A 13,306-nucleotide genomic window follows, 5' to 3' on the forward strand; every position below is an offset into this window, starting at 1 on the left:
ACTGTTCAAAGTTGAAATGTCCATCTGGTGGACGATTTTATGAACTACACCGTTTACGTGTGATTTATTTTCTCCTTTACTTTACTGTTCAAAGTTGAAATGTCCATCTGGTGGACGATTTTATGAACTACACTGTTTACGTGTGATTTATTTTCTCATTTACTTTGCTGTAAAAAGTTGAAATGTCCATCTGGTGGACGATTTTATGAACGACATCGTTTACGTGATTTATTTTCTCCTTTACTTTACTGTTCAAAGTTGAAATGTCCATCTGGTGGACGATTTTGTGAACTACACCGTTATCGTGTGATTTATTTTCTCCTTTACTTTACTGTTCAAAGTTGAAATGTCCATCTGGTGGACGATTTTATAAACTACACCGTTATCGTGTGATTTATTTTCTCTTTTAATTTGCTGTTCAAAGTTGAAATGTCCATCTGGTGGACGATTTTATGAACTACACCGTTTACGTGTGATTTATTTTCTCCTTTACTTTACTGTTCAAGTACTGTACTGCCGCACCCCTTTTCCTAAAATTAAATGATATTTCACCAATTTTGGCTCTAATTGGTTTATTTTTGATCGGATTCAACATATGACCACTTCGTGAGCTCAGCTCGTTGCTCCGAATCCGGTGATATAATTTCTTTCAAAATATATTTTTGACCAAAAATGACCAAATAGTAAGGGGTAAACCTTTGCCAAAATTTGGTGAAAAAAAGATGTAAGTACTTTTCAACATTTATAGATTACTTTTGGTCAGAGAAAGAAAATTCCCGAATTGTAACCTCCATTTTTTGCCAAAAAGTACCAAAAAGCACCAAATACTGCAGGGATTTATTTTCTCATTTACTTTACTGTTCAAAGTTGAAAAGTCCATCTGGTGGACGATTTTATGAACTTCACCGTTTACGTGTGATTTATTTTCTCCTTTACTTTCCTGTTGAAAGTTGAAATGTCCATCTGGTGGACGATTTTATGAACTACACCGTTTACGTGTGATTTATTTTCTCCTTTACTTTACTGTTCAAAGTTGAAATGTCCATCTGGTGGACGATTTTATGAACTACACCGTTTACGTGTGATTTATTTTCTCATTTACTTTGCTGTAAAAAGTTGAAATGTCCATCTGGTGGACGATTTTATGAACTACACCGTTTACGTGTGATTTATTTTCTCCTTTACTTTACTGTTCAAAGTTGAAATGTCCATCTGGTGGACGATTTTATGAACTACTCCGTTTACGTGTGATTTATTTTCTCCTTTCCTTTACTGTTGAAAGTTGAAAAGTCCATCTGGTGGACGATTTTATGAACTACACCGTTTACGTGTGATTTATTTTCTCCATTACTTTACTGTTGAAAGTTGAAAAGTCCATCTGGTGGACGATTTTATGAACTACACCGTTTACGTGTGATTTATTTTCTCATTTACTTTGCTGTAAAAAGTTGAAAAGTCCATCTGGTGGACGATTTTATGAACTACACCGTTTACGTGTGATTTATTTTCTCCTTTACTTTACTGTTGAAAGTTGAAATGTCCATCTGGTGGACGATTTTATGAACTACACCGTTTACGTGTGATTTATTTTCTCCTTTACTTTCCTGTTGAAAGTTGAAAAGTCCATCTGGTGGACGATTTTATGAACTACACCGTTTACGTGTGATTTATTTTCTCATTTACTTTGCTGTAAAAAGTTGAAAAGTCCATCTGGTGGACGATTTTATGAACTACACCGTTTACGTGTGATTTATTTTCTCCTTTACTTTACTGTTGAAAGTTGAAATGTTCATCTGGTGGACGATTTTATGAACTACACCGTTTACGTGTGATTTATTTTCTCCTTTACTTTACTGTTCAAAGTTGAAATGTCCATCTGGTGGACGATTTTATGAACCACACTGTTTACGTGTGATTTATTTTGTCCTTTACTTGACTGTTGAAAGTTGAAAAGTCCATCTGGTGGACGATTTTATGAACTACACCGTTTACGTGTGATTTATTTTCTCCATTACTTTACTGTTGAAAGTTGAAAAGTCCATCTGGTGGACGATTTTATGAACTACACCGTTTACTTGTGATTTATTTTCTCCTTTACTTAACTGTTGAAAGTTGAAAAGTCCATCTGGTGGACGATTTTATGAACTACACCGTTTACGTGTGATTTATTTTCTCCTTTACTTTACTGTTGAAAGTTGAAATGTTCATCTGGTGGACGATTTTATGAACTACACCGTTTACGTGTGATTTATTTTCTCATTTACTTTACTGTTGAAAGTTGAAACGTGCCATCTGGTGGACGATTTTATAAACTACACCGTTTACGTGATTTATTTTCTCCTTTACTAAACTGTTCAAAGTTGAAAGGTCCATCTGGTGGACGATTTTATGAACTTCACCGTTTACGTGTGATTTATTTTCTCCTTTCCTTTACTGTTGAAAGTTGAAATGTCCATCTGGTGGACGATTTTATGAACTACACCGTTTACGTGTGATTTATTTTCTCCTTTACTTTTCTGTTGAAAGTTGAAATGTCCATCTGGTGGACGATTTTATGAACTACACCGTTTACGTGTGATTTATTTTCTCCTTTCCTTTACTGTTGAAAGTTGAAAAGTCTATCTGGTGGACGATTTTATGAACTACACCGTTTACGTGTGATTTATTTTCTCCTTTACTTTACTGTTGAAAGTTGAAATGTCCATCTGGTGGACGATTTTATGAACTACACCGTTTACGTGTGATTTATTTTCTCCTTTACTTTACTGTTGAAAGTTGAAATGTCCATCTGGTGGACGATTTTATGAACTACACCGTTTACGTGTGATTTATTTTCTCCTTTACTTTACTGTTCAAAGTTGAAATGTCCATCTGGTGGACGATTTTATGAACTACACCGTTTACGTGTGATTTATTTTCTCCTTTCCTTTACTGTTGAAAGTTGAAATGTCCATCTGGTGGACGATTTTATGAACTACACCGTTTACGTGTGATTTATTTTCTCCTTTACTTTACTGTTGAAAGTTGAAAAGTCCATCTGGTGGACGATTTTATGAACTACACCGTTTACGTGTGATTTATTTTCTCCTTTACTTTACTGTTGAAAGTTGAAAAGTCCATCTGGTGGACGATTTTATGAACTACACCGTTTACGTGTGATTTATTTTCTCATTTACTTTGCTGTAAAAAGTTGAAATGTCCATCTGGTGGACGATTTTATGAACTACACCGTTTACGTGTGATTTATTTTCTCCTTTACTTTACTGTTCAAAGTTGAAATGTCCATCTGGTGGACGATTTTATGAACTACACCGTTTACGTGTGATTTATTTTCTCCTTTACTTTACTGTTGAAAGTTGAAAAGTCCATCTGGTGGACGATTTTATGAACTACACCGTTTACGTGTGATTTATTTTCTCATTTACTTTGCTGTAAAAAGTTGAAATGTCCATCTGGTGGACGATTTTATGAACTACACCGTTTACGTGTGATTTATTTTCTCCTTTACTTTACTGTTCAAAGTTGAAATGTCCATCTGGTGGACGATTTTATGAACTACACCGTTTACGTGTGATTTATTTTCTCCTTTACTTTACTGTTGAAAGTTGAAATGTCCATCTGGTGGACGATTTTATGAACTACACCGTTTACGTGTGATTTATTTTCTCATTTACTTTACTGTTGAAAGTTGAAATGTTCATCTGGTGGACGATTTTATGAACTACACCGTTTACGTGTGATTTATTTTCTCCTTTACTTTACTGTTGAAAGTTGAAATGTCCATCTGGTGGACGATTTTATGAACTACACCGTTTACGTGTGATTTATTTTCTCCTTTACTTTACTGTTCAAAGTTGAAATGTCCATCTGGTGGACGATTTTATGAACTACACCGTTTATGTGTGATTTATTTTCTCATTTACTTTGCTGTTGAAAGTTGAAATGTCCATCTGGTGGACGATTTTATGAACTACACCGTTTACGTGTGATTTATTTTCTCATTTACTTTGCTGTAAAAAGTTGAAATGTCCATCTGGTGGACGATTTTATGAACTACACCGTTTACGTGTGATTTATTTTCTCCTTTACTTTACTGTTCAAAGTTGAAATGTCCATCTGGTGGACGATTTTATGAACTACACCGTTTACGTGTGATTTATTTTCTCCTTTACTTTACTGTTGAAAGTTGAAAAGTCCATCTGGTGGACGATTTTATGAACTACACCGTTTACGTGTGATTTATTTTCTCCTTTACTTTCCTGTTGAAAGTTGAAATGTCCATCTGGTGGACGATTTTATGAACTACACCGTTTACGTGTGATTTATTTTCTCATTTACTTTGCTGTAAAAAGTTGAAATGTCCATCTGGTGGACGATTTTATGAACTACACCGTTTACGTGTGATTTATTTTCTCCTTTACTTTACTGTTCAAAGTTGAAATGTCCATCTGGTGGACGATTTTATGAACTACACCGTTTACGTGTGATTTATTTTCTCCTTTACTTTACTGTTCAAAGTTGAAATGTCCATCTGGTGGACGATTTTATGAACTACACCGTTTACGTGTGATTTATTTTCTCCTTTACTTTACTGTTGAAAGTTGAAATGTCCATCTGGTGGACGATTTTATGAACTACACCGTTTACGTGTGATTTATTTTCTCCTTTACTTTACTGTTCAAAGTTGAAATGTCCATCTGGTGGACGATTTTATGAACTACACTGTTTACGTGTGATTTATTTTCTCCTTTACTTTACTGTTCACAGTTGAAATGTCCATTAGGTGGACGATTTTATGAACTACACCGTTTCCGTGTGATTTATTTTCTCCTTTACTTTACTGTTCACAGTTGAAATGTCCATCTGGTGGACGATTTTATGAACTACACCGTTTACGTGTGATTTATTTTCTCCTTTACTTTACTGTTGAAAGTTGAAATGTTCATCTGGTGGACGATTTTATGAACTACACCGTTTACGTGTGATTTATTTTCTCCTTTACTTTACTGTTCAAGTACTGTACTGCCGCACCCCTTTTCCTAAAATTAAATGATATTTCACCAATTTTGGCTATAATTGGTTTAATTTTAATCGGATTAAAACATATGACCACTTTGTGAGCTCAGCTCTTTGCTCCGAATCCGGTGATATAATTTATTTCAAAATCTATTTTGACCAAAAATGACCAAAATAGTAAGGGGTAAACCTTTGCCAAAATTTGGTGAAAAAAATGATGTAAGTACTTTTCAACATTTATAGATTACTTTTGGTCAGAGAAAGAAAATTCCCGAATTGTAACCTCCATTTTTTGCCAAAAAAGTACCAAAAAGCACCAAATACTGCAGGGATTTATTTTCTCATTTACTTTACTGTTCAAAGTTGAAAAGTCCATCTGGTGGACGATTTTATGAACTTCACCGTTTACGTGTGATTTATTTTCTCCTTTACTTTCCTGTTGAAAGTTGAAATGTTCATCTGGTGGACGATTTTATAAAGTACACCATTTACGTGTGATTTATTTTCTCATTTACTTTGCTGTAAAAAGTTGAAATGTCCATCTGGTGGACGATTTTATGAACTACACCGCTTACGTGTGATTTATTTTCTCATTTACTTTACTGTTCAAAGTTGAAAAGTCCATCTGGTGGACGATTTTATGAACTACACCGTTTACGTGTGATTTATTTTCTCCTTTACTTTACTGTTCAAATTTGAAATGTCCATCTGGTGGACGATTTTATGAACTACACCGTTTCCGTGTGATTTATTTTCTCCTTTACTTTACTGTTCACAGTTGAAATGTCCATCTGGTGGACGATTTTATGAACTACACCGTTTACGTGTGATTTATTTTCTCATTTACTTTGCTGTAAAAAGTTGAAAAGTCCATCTGGTGGACGATTTTATGAACTACACCGTTTACGTGTGATTTATTTTCTCCTTTACTTTACTGTTGAAAGTTGAAAAGTCCATCTGGTGGACGATTTTATGAACTACACCGTTTACGTGTGATTTATTTTCTCCTTTACTTTCCTGTTGAAAGTTGAAAAGTCCATCTGGTGGACGATTTTATGAACTACACCGTTTACGTGATTTATTTTCTCCTTTACTTTACTGTTGAAAGTTGAAATGTCCATCTGGTGGACGATTTTATGAACCACACTGTTTACGTGTGATTTATTTTCTCCTTTACTTGACTGTTGAAAGTTGAAAAGTCCATCTGGTGGACGATTTTATGAACTACACCGTTTACGTGTGATTTATTTTCTCCTTTACTTTCCTGTTGAAAGTTGAAATGTCCATCTGGTGGACGATTTTATGAACTACACCGTTTACGTGTGATTTATTTTCTCCTTTACTTTACTGTTGAAAGTTGAAAAGTCCATCTGGTGGACGATTTTATGAACTACACCGTTTACGTGTGATTTATTTTCTCATTTACTTTGCTGTAAAAAGTTGAAAAGTCCATCTGGTGGACGATTTTATGAACTACACCGTTTACGTGTGATTTATTTTCTCCTTTACTTTACTGTTGAAAGTTGAAATGTCCATCTGGTGGACGATTTTATGAACTACACCGTTTACGTGTGATTTATTTTCTCATATACTTTGCTGTAGAAAGTTGAAATGTCCATCTGGTGGAGGATTTTCTGAACTACACCGTTTACATGCGATTTATTTTCTCATTTACTTTACTGTTGAAAGTTGAAATGTCCATCTGGTGGACGATTTGATGAACTACACTGTTTACGTGTGATTTATTTTCCCCTTTACTTTACTGTTGAAAGTTGAAAAGTCCATCTGGTGGACGATTTTATGAACGACACCGTTTACGTGTGATTTATTTTCTCATTTACTTTGCTGTTCAAAGTTGAAATGTCCATCTGGTGGACGATTTTATGAACTACACCGCTTACGTGTGATTTATTTTCTCATTTACTTTGCTGTTCAAAGTTGAAATGTCCATCTGGTGGACGATTTTATAAACTCCACCGTTTACGTGTGATTTATTTTCTCCTTTACTTTGCTGTTCAAAGTTGAAATGTCCATCTGGTGGACGATTTTATGAACCACACTGTTTACGTGTGATTTATTTTCTCCTTTACTTGACTGTTGAAAGTTGAAAAGTCCATCTGGTGGACGATTTTATGAACTACACCGTTTACGTGTGATTTATTTTCTCCTTTACTTTCCTGTTGAAAGTTGAAATGTCCATCTGGTGGACGATTTTATGAACTACACCGTTTACGTGTGATTTATTTTCTCCATTACTTTACTGTTGAAAGTTGAAAAGTCCATCTGGTGGACGATTTTATGAACTACACCGTTTACGTGTGATTTATTTTCTCCTTTACTTTCCTGTTGAAAGTTGAAATGTCCATCTGGTGGACGATTTGATGAACTACACTGTTTACGTGTGATTTATTTTCTCCATTACTTTACTGTTGAAAGTTGAAAAGTCCATCTGGTGGACGATTTTATGAACTACACCGTTTACGTGTGATTTATTTTCTCATTTACTTTGCTGTAAAAAGTTGAAAAGTCCATCTGGTGGACGATTTTATGAACTACACCGTTTACGTGTGATTTATTTTCTCCTTTACTTTACTGTTGAAAGTTGAAAAGTCCATCTGGTGGACGATTTTATGAACTACACCGTTTACGTGTGATTTATTTTCTCATTTACTTTGCTGTAAAAAGTTGAAATGTCCATCTGGTGGACGATTTTATGAACTACACCGTTTACGTGTGATTTATTTTCTCCTTTACTTTACTGTTCAAAGTTGAAATGTCCATCTGGTGGACGATTTTATGAACTACACCGTTTACGTGTGATTTATTTTCCCCTTTACTTTACTGTTGAAAGTTGAAAAGTCCATCTGGTGGACGATTTTATGAACGACACCGTTTACGTGTGATTTATTTTCTCATTTACTTTACTGTTCACAGTTGAAATGTCCATCTGGTGGACGATTATATAAACTACACCGTTTACGTGTGATTTATTTTCTCATTTACTTTGCTGTAAAAAGTTGAAATGTCCATCTGGTGGACGATTTTATGAACTCCACCGTTTACGTGTGATTTATTTTCTCCTTTACTTTGCTGTTCAAAGTTGAAATGTCCATCTGGTGAACGATTTTATGAACTACACTGTTTACGTGTGATTTATTTTCTCCTTTACTTTAGTGTTGAAAGTTGAAAAGTCCATCTGGTGGACGATTTTATGAACTACACCGTTTACGTGTGATTTATTTTCTCCTTTACTTTACTGTTCAAATTTGAAATGTCCATCTGGTGGACGATTTTATGAACTACACCGTTTACGTGTGATTTATTTTCTCCTTTACTTTACTGTTCACAGTTGAAATGTCCATCTGGTGGACGATTTTATGAACTACACCGTTTACGTGTGATTTATTTTCTCCTTTACTTTACTGTTCAAATTTGAAATGTCCATGTGGTGGACGATTTTATGAACGACACCGTTTCCGTGTGATTTATTTTCTCATTTACTTTGCCGTTCAAAGTTGAAATGTCCATCTGGTGGACGATTATATAAACGACACCGTTTACGTGTGATTTATTTTCTCATTTACTTTGCTGTAAAAAGTTGAAATGTCCATCTGGTGGACGATTTTATGAACTCCACCGTTTACGTGTGATTTATTTTCTCCTTTACTTTGCCGTTCAAAGTTGAAATGTCCATGTAGTGGACGATTTTATGAGCTACACCGTTTACGTGTGATTTATTTTCTCCTTTACTTCACTGTTCACAGTTGAAATGTCCATCTGGTTGACGATTTTATGAACTACACCGTTTACGTGTGATTTATTTTCTCCTTCACTTTACTGTTCACAGTTGAAATGTCCATCTGGTGGACGATTTTATGAACGACACCGTTTACGTGTGATTTATTTTCTCCTTCACTTTACTGTTCACAGTTGAAATGTCCATCTGGTGGACGATTTTATGAACGACACCGTTTACGTGTGATTTATTTTCTCCTTTCCTTTACTGTTGAAAGTTGAAAAGTCTATCTGGTGGACGATTTTATGAACTACACCGTTTACGTGTGATTTATTTTCCCCTTTACTTTACTGTTGAAAGTTGAAAAGTCCATCTGGTGGACGATTTTATGAACGACACCGTTTACGTGTGATTTATTTTCTCATTTACTTTACTGTTCACAGTTGAAATGTCCATCTGGTGGACGATTATATGAACTACACCGTTTACGTGTGATTTATTTTCTCCTTTACTTTACTGTTCACAGTTGAAATGTCCATCTGGTGGACGATTTTATGAACTACACCGTTTACGTGTGATTTATTTTCTCCTTTACTTTACTGTTCAAATTTGAAATGTCCATCTGGTGGACGATTTCAGGAACTACACCGTTATCGTGTGATTTATTTTCTCTTTTAATTTCCTGTTGAAAGTTGAAATGTCCATCTGGTGGACGATTTTATGAACTACACCGTTTACGTGTGATTTATTTTCTCTTTTACTTTACTGTTCAAAGTTGAAATGTCCATCTGGTGGACGATTTTATGAACTACACCGTTCACATGTGATTTATTTTCTCCTTTACTTTACTAGTCATGTACTGTACTGACGCACCCCTTTTCCGAAAATTAAATGATATTTCACCAATTTTGGCTCTAATTGGTTTATTTTTGATCGGATTCAAATACACGACCACTTACTGAGCTCAGCTCGTTGCTCCGAATCCGGTGATATAATTTATTTCTCTTTCACCTGATGAGATGGATGTGGACCAAGAATTGCAGGAACAGGTTGATATGTTGATGGCAAAGGTCAGAGTTTTCGTGTTTAATTTGATTCCCCCACCTCCCCCTCCCCCGATAGGTTGGCATGGTAGCGGGCAACTTTGAGGTGCTGAGAGTTTTGGAGAATCTGAAAACACTTTAAAATTTATTTTTTTCCTGTTTCTTTGCCTCCTTGCGCCTCCAGGTCTCGATGAACCCGAATGATAATTCATCACACGTCCAACTGCTCGCTGCGCTGCGACACTGTGGGTCAGGAGACAAACATCACCTGCAGGCTGTGCTGGGACAGTGTGGGTCAGGAGGCAAACACCACCTGCTCGCTGCGCTGGGACAGTGTGAGTCAGGAGGCAAACATCACCTGCAGGGTGTGCTGGGACAGTGTGGGTAAAGAGGCAAACACCACCTGCTCGCTGCACTGGGACAGTGTGGGTCAAGAGCCAAACATCACCTGCTCGCTGCGCTGTGACAGTGTGGGTCAGGAGGCAAACATCACCTGCTCGCTGCGCTGGGACAGTGTGGGTCAGGAGGCAAACATCACCTGCAGGCTGCGCTGGGACAGTGTGGGTCAGGAGGCAAACATCACCTGCAGGCTGCGCTGGGACAGTGTGGGTCAGGAGGCAAACATCACCTGCTCGCTGCGCTGGGACAGTGTGGGTCAGGAGGCAAACATCACCTGCTCGCTGCGCTGGGACAGTGTGGGTCAGGAGGCAAACATCACCTGCTCGCTGCGCTGGGACAGTGTGGGTCAGGAGGCAAACATCACCTGCAGGCTGCGCTGGGACAGTGTGGGTCAGGAGGCAAACATCACCTGCTCGCTGCGCTGGGACAGTGTGGGTCAGGAGGCAAACATCACCTGCAGGCTGCGCTGGGACAGTGTGGGTCAGGAGGCAAACATCACCTGCTCGCTGCGCTGGGACAGTGTGGGTCAGGAGGCAAACATCACCTGCTCGCTGCGCTGGGACAGTGTGGGTCAGGAGGCAAACATCACCTGCTCGCTGTGCTGGGACAGTGTGGGTCAGGAGGCAAACATCACCTGCTCGCTGCGCTGGGACAGTGTGGGTCAGGAGGCAAACATCACCTGCTCGCTGCGCTGGGACAGTGTGGGTCAGGAGGCAAACATCACCTGCAGGCTGCGCTGGGACAGTGTGGGTCAGGAGGCAAACATCACCTGCTCGCTGCGGTGGGACAGTGTGGGTCAGGAGGCAACCATCACCTGCAGGCTGCGCTGGGACAGTGTGGGTCAGGAGGCAAACAGCACCTGCTCGCTGTGCTGGGACAGTGTTGGTCAGGAGGCAAACATCACCTGCAGGCTGCGCTGGGACAGTGTGGGTCAGGAGGCAAACATCACCTGCTTGCTGCGCTGGGACAGTGTGGGTCAGGAGGCAAACATCACCTGCAGGCTGCGCTGGGACAGTGTGGGTCAGGAGGCAAACATCACCTGCTCGCTGCGCTGGGACAGTGTGGGTCAGGAGGCAAACATCACCTGCTCGCTGCGCTGGGACAGTGTGGGTCAGGAGGCAAACATCACCTGCAGGCTGTGCTGGGACAGTGTGGGTCAGGAGGCAAACATCACCTGCTCGCTGCGCTGGGACAGTGTGGGTCAGGAGGCAAACATCACCTGCTCGCTGCGCTGGGACAGTGTGGGTCAGGAGGCAAACATCACCTGCTCGCTGCGCTGGGACAGTGTGGGTCAGGAGGCAAACATCACCTGCTCGCTGCGCTGGGACAGTGTGGGTCAGGAGGCAAACATCACCTGCAGGCTGCGCTGGGACAGTGTGGGTCAGGAGGCAAACATCACCTGCTCGCTGCGCTGGGACAGTGTGGGTCAGGAGGCAAACATCACCTGCTCGCTGCGCTGGGACAGTGTGGGTCAGGAGGCAAACATCACCTGCAGGCTGCGCTGGGACAGTGTGGGTCAGGAGGCAAACATCACCTGCTCGCTGCGCTGGGACAGTGTGGGTCAGGAGGCAAACATCACCTGCTCGCTGCGCTGGGACAGTGTGGGTCAGGAGGCAAACATCACCTGCTCGCTGCGCTGGGACAGTGTGGGTCAGGAGGCAAACATCACCTGCTCGCTGCGCTGGGACAGTGTGGGTCAGGAGGCAAACATCACCTGCAGGCTGCACTGGGACAGTGTGGGTCAATAGCCAAACATCACCTGCTCGCTGCGCTGGGACAGTGTGGGTCAGGAGGCAAACATCACCTGCTGGCTGCGCTGGGACAGTGTGGGTCAGGAGGCAAACATCACCTGCTCGCTGCGCTGGGACAGTGTGGGTCAGGAGGCAAACATCACCTGCTCGCTGCGCTGGGACAGTGTGGGTCAGGAGGCAAACATCACCTGCTCGCTGCGCTGGGACAGTGTGGGTCAAGAGCCAAACATCACCTGCTCGCTGCGCTGGGACAGTGTGGGTCAGGAGGAAAACATCACCTCCAGGCTGCCCTGGGACAGTGTGGGTCAGGAGGCAAACATCAACTGCTTGCTGCGCTGGGACAGTGTGGGTCAGGAGGCAAACATCACCTGCTCGCTGCGCTGGGACAGTGTGGGTCAGGAGGCAAACATCACCTGCAGGCTGCGCTGGGACAGTGTGGGTCAGGAGGCAAACATCACCTGCTCGCTGCGCTGGGACAGTGTGGGTCAGGAGGCAAACATCACCTGCTCGCTGCGCTGGGACAGTGTGGGTCAGGAGGCAAACATCACCTGCTCGCTGCGCTGGGACAGTGTGGGTCAGGAGGCAAACATCACCTGCTCGCTGCGCTGGGACAGTGTGGGTCAGGAGGCAAACATCACCTGCTCGCTGCGCTGGGACAGTGTGGGTCAGGAGGCAAACATCACCTGCTCGCTGCGCTGGGACAGTGTGGGTCAGGAGGCAAACATCACCTGCTCGCTGCGCTGGGACAGTGTGGGTCAGGAGGCAAACATCACCTGCTCGCTGCGCTGGGACAGTGTGGGTCAGGAGGCAAACATCACCTGCAGGCTGCGCTGGGACAGTGTGGGTCAGGAGGCAAACATCACCTGCTCGCTGCGCTGGGACAGTGTGGGTCAGGAGGCAAACATCACCTGCTCGCTGCGCTGGGACAGTGTGGGTCAGGAGGCAAACATCACCTGCTCGCTGCGCTGGGACAGTGTGGGTCAGGAGGCAAACATCACCTGCAGGCTGCGCTGGGACAGTGTGGGTCAGGAGGCAAACATCACCTGCTCGCTGCGCTGGGACAGTGTGGGTCAGGAGGCAAACATCACCTGCTCGCTGCGCTGGGACAGTGTGGGTCAGGAGGCAAACATCACCTGCTCGCTGCGCTGGGACAGTGTGGGTCAGGAGGCAAACATCACCTGCTCGCTGCGCTGGGACAGTGTGGGTCAGGAGGCAAACATCACCTGCTCGCTGCGCTGGGACAGTGTGGGTCAGGAGGCAAACATCACCTGCTCGCTGCGCTGGGACAGTGTGGGTCAGGAGGCAAACATCACCTGCTCGCTGCGCTGGGACAGTGTGGGTCAGGAGGCAAACATCACCTG

The 13,306-nt window shown here is 41.7% G+C and overlaps 1 long non-coding RNA gene across 1 annotated transcript; it reads right to left on the reverse strand.

Annotated features, from left to right (window-relative positions):
* Window positions 1–238: 238 nt before the first annotated feature.
* Window positions 239–5,775, reverse strand: LOC147007806 (uncharacterized). The gene is made up of 2 exons (XR_015053870.1): window positions 5,300–5,775; window positions 239–788 (listed from the first exon to the last, which is right to left on the reverse strand). It is a non-coding gene; the product is annotated as an uncharacterized LOC147007806 (long non-coding RNA).
* Window positions 5,776–13,306: the final 7,531 nt, after the last annotated feature.

This window comes from Eptatretus burgeri, chromosome 24 (assembly GCF_056783735.1).
Source record: "Eptatretus burgeri isolate ZD-2024b chromosome 24, Ebu_testis_v1, whole genome shotgun sequence".
NCBI classification, from domain to species: Eukaryota; Metazoa; Chordata; class Myxini; order Myxiniformes; family Myxinidae; genus Eptatretus; species Eptatretus burgeri.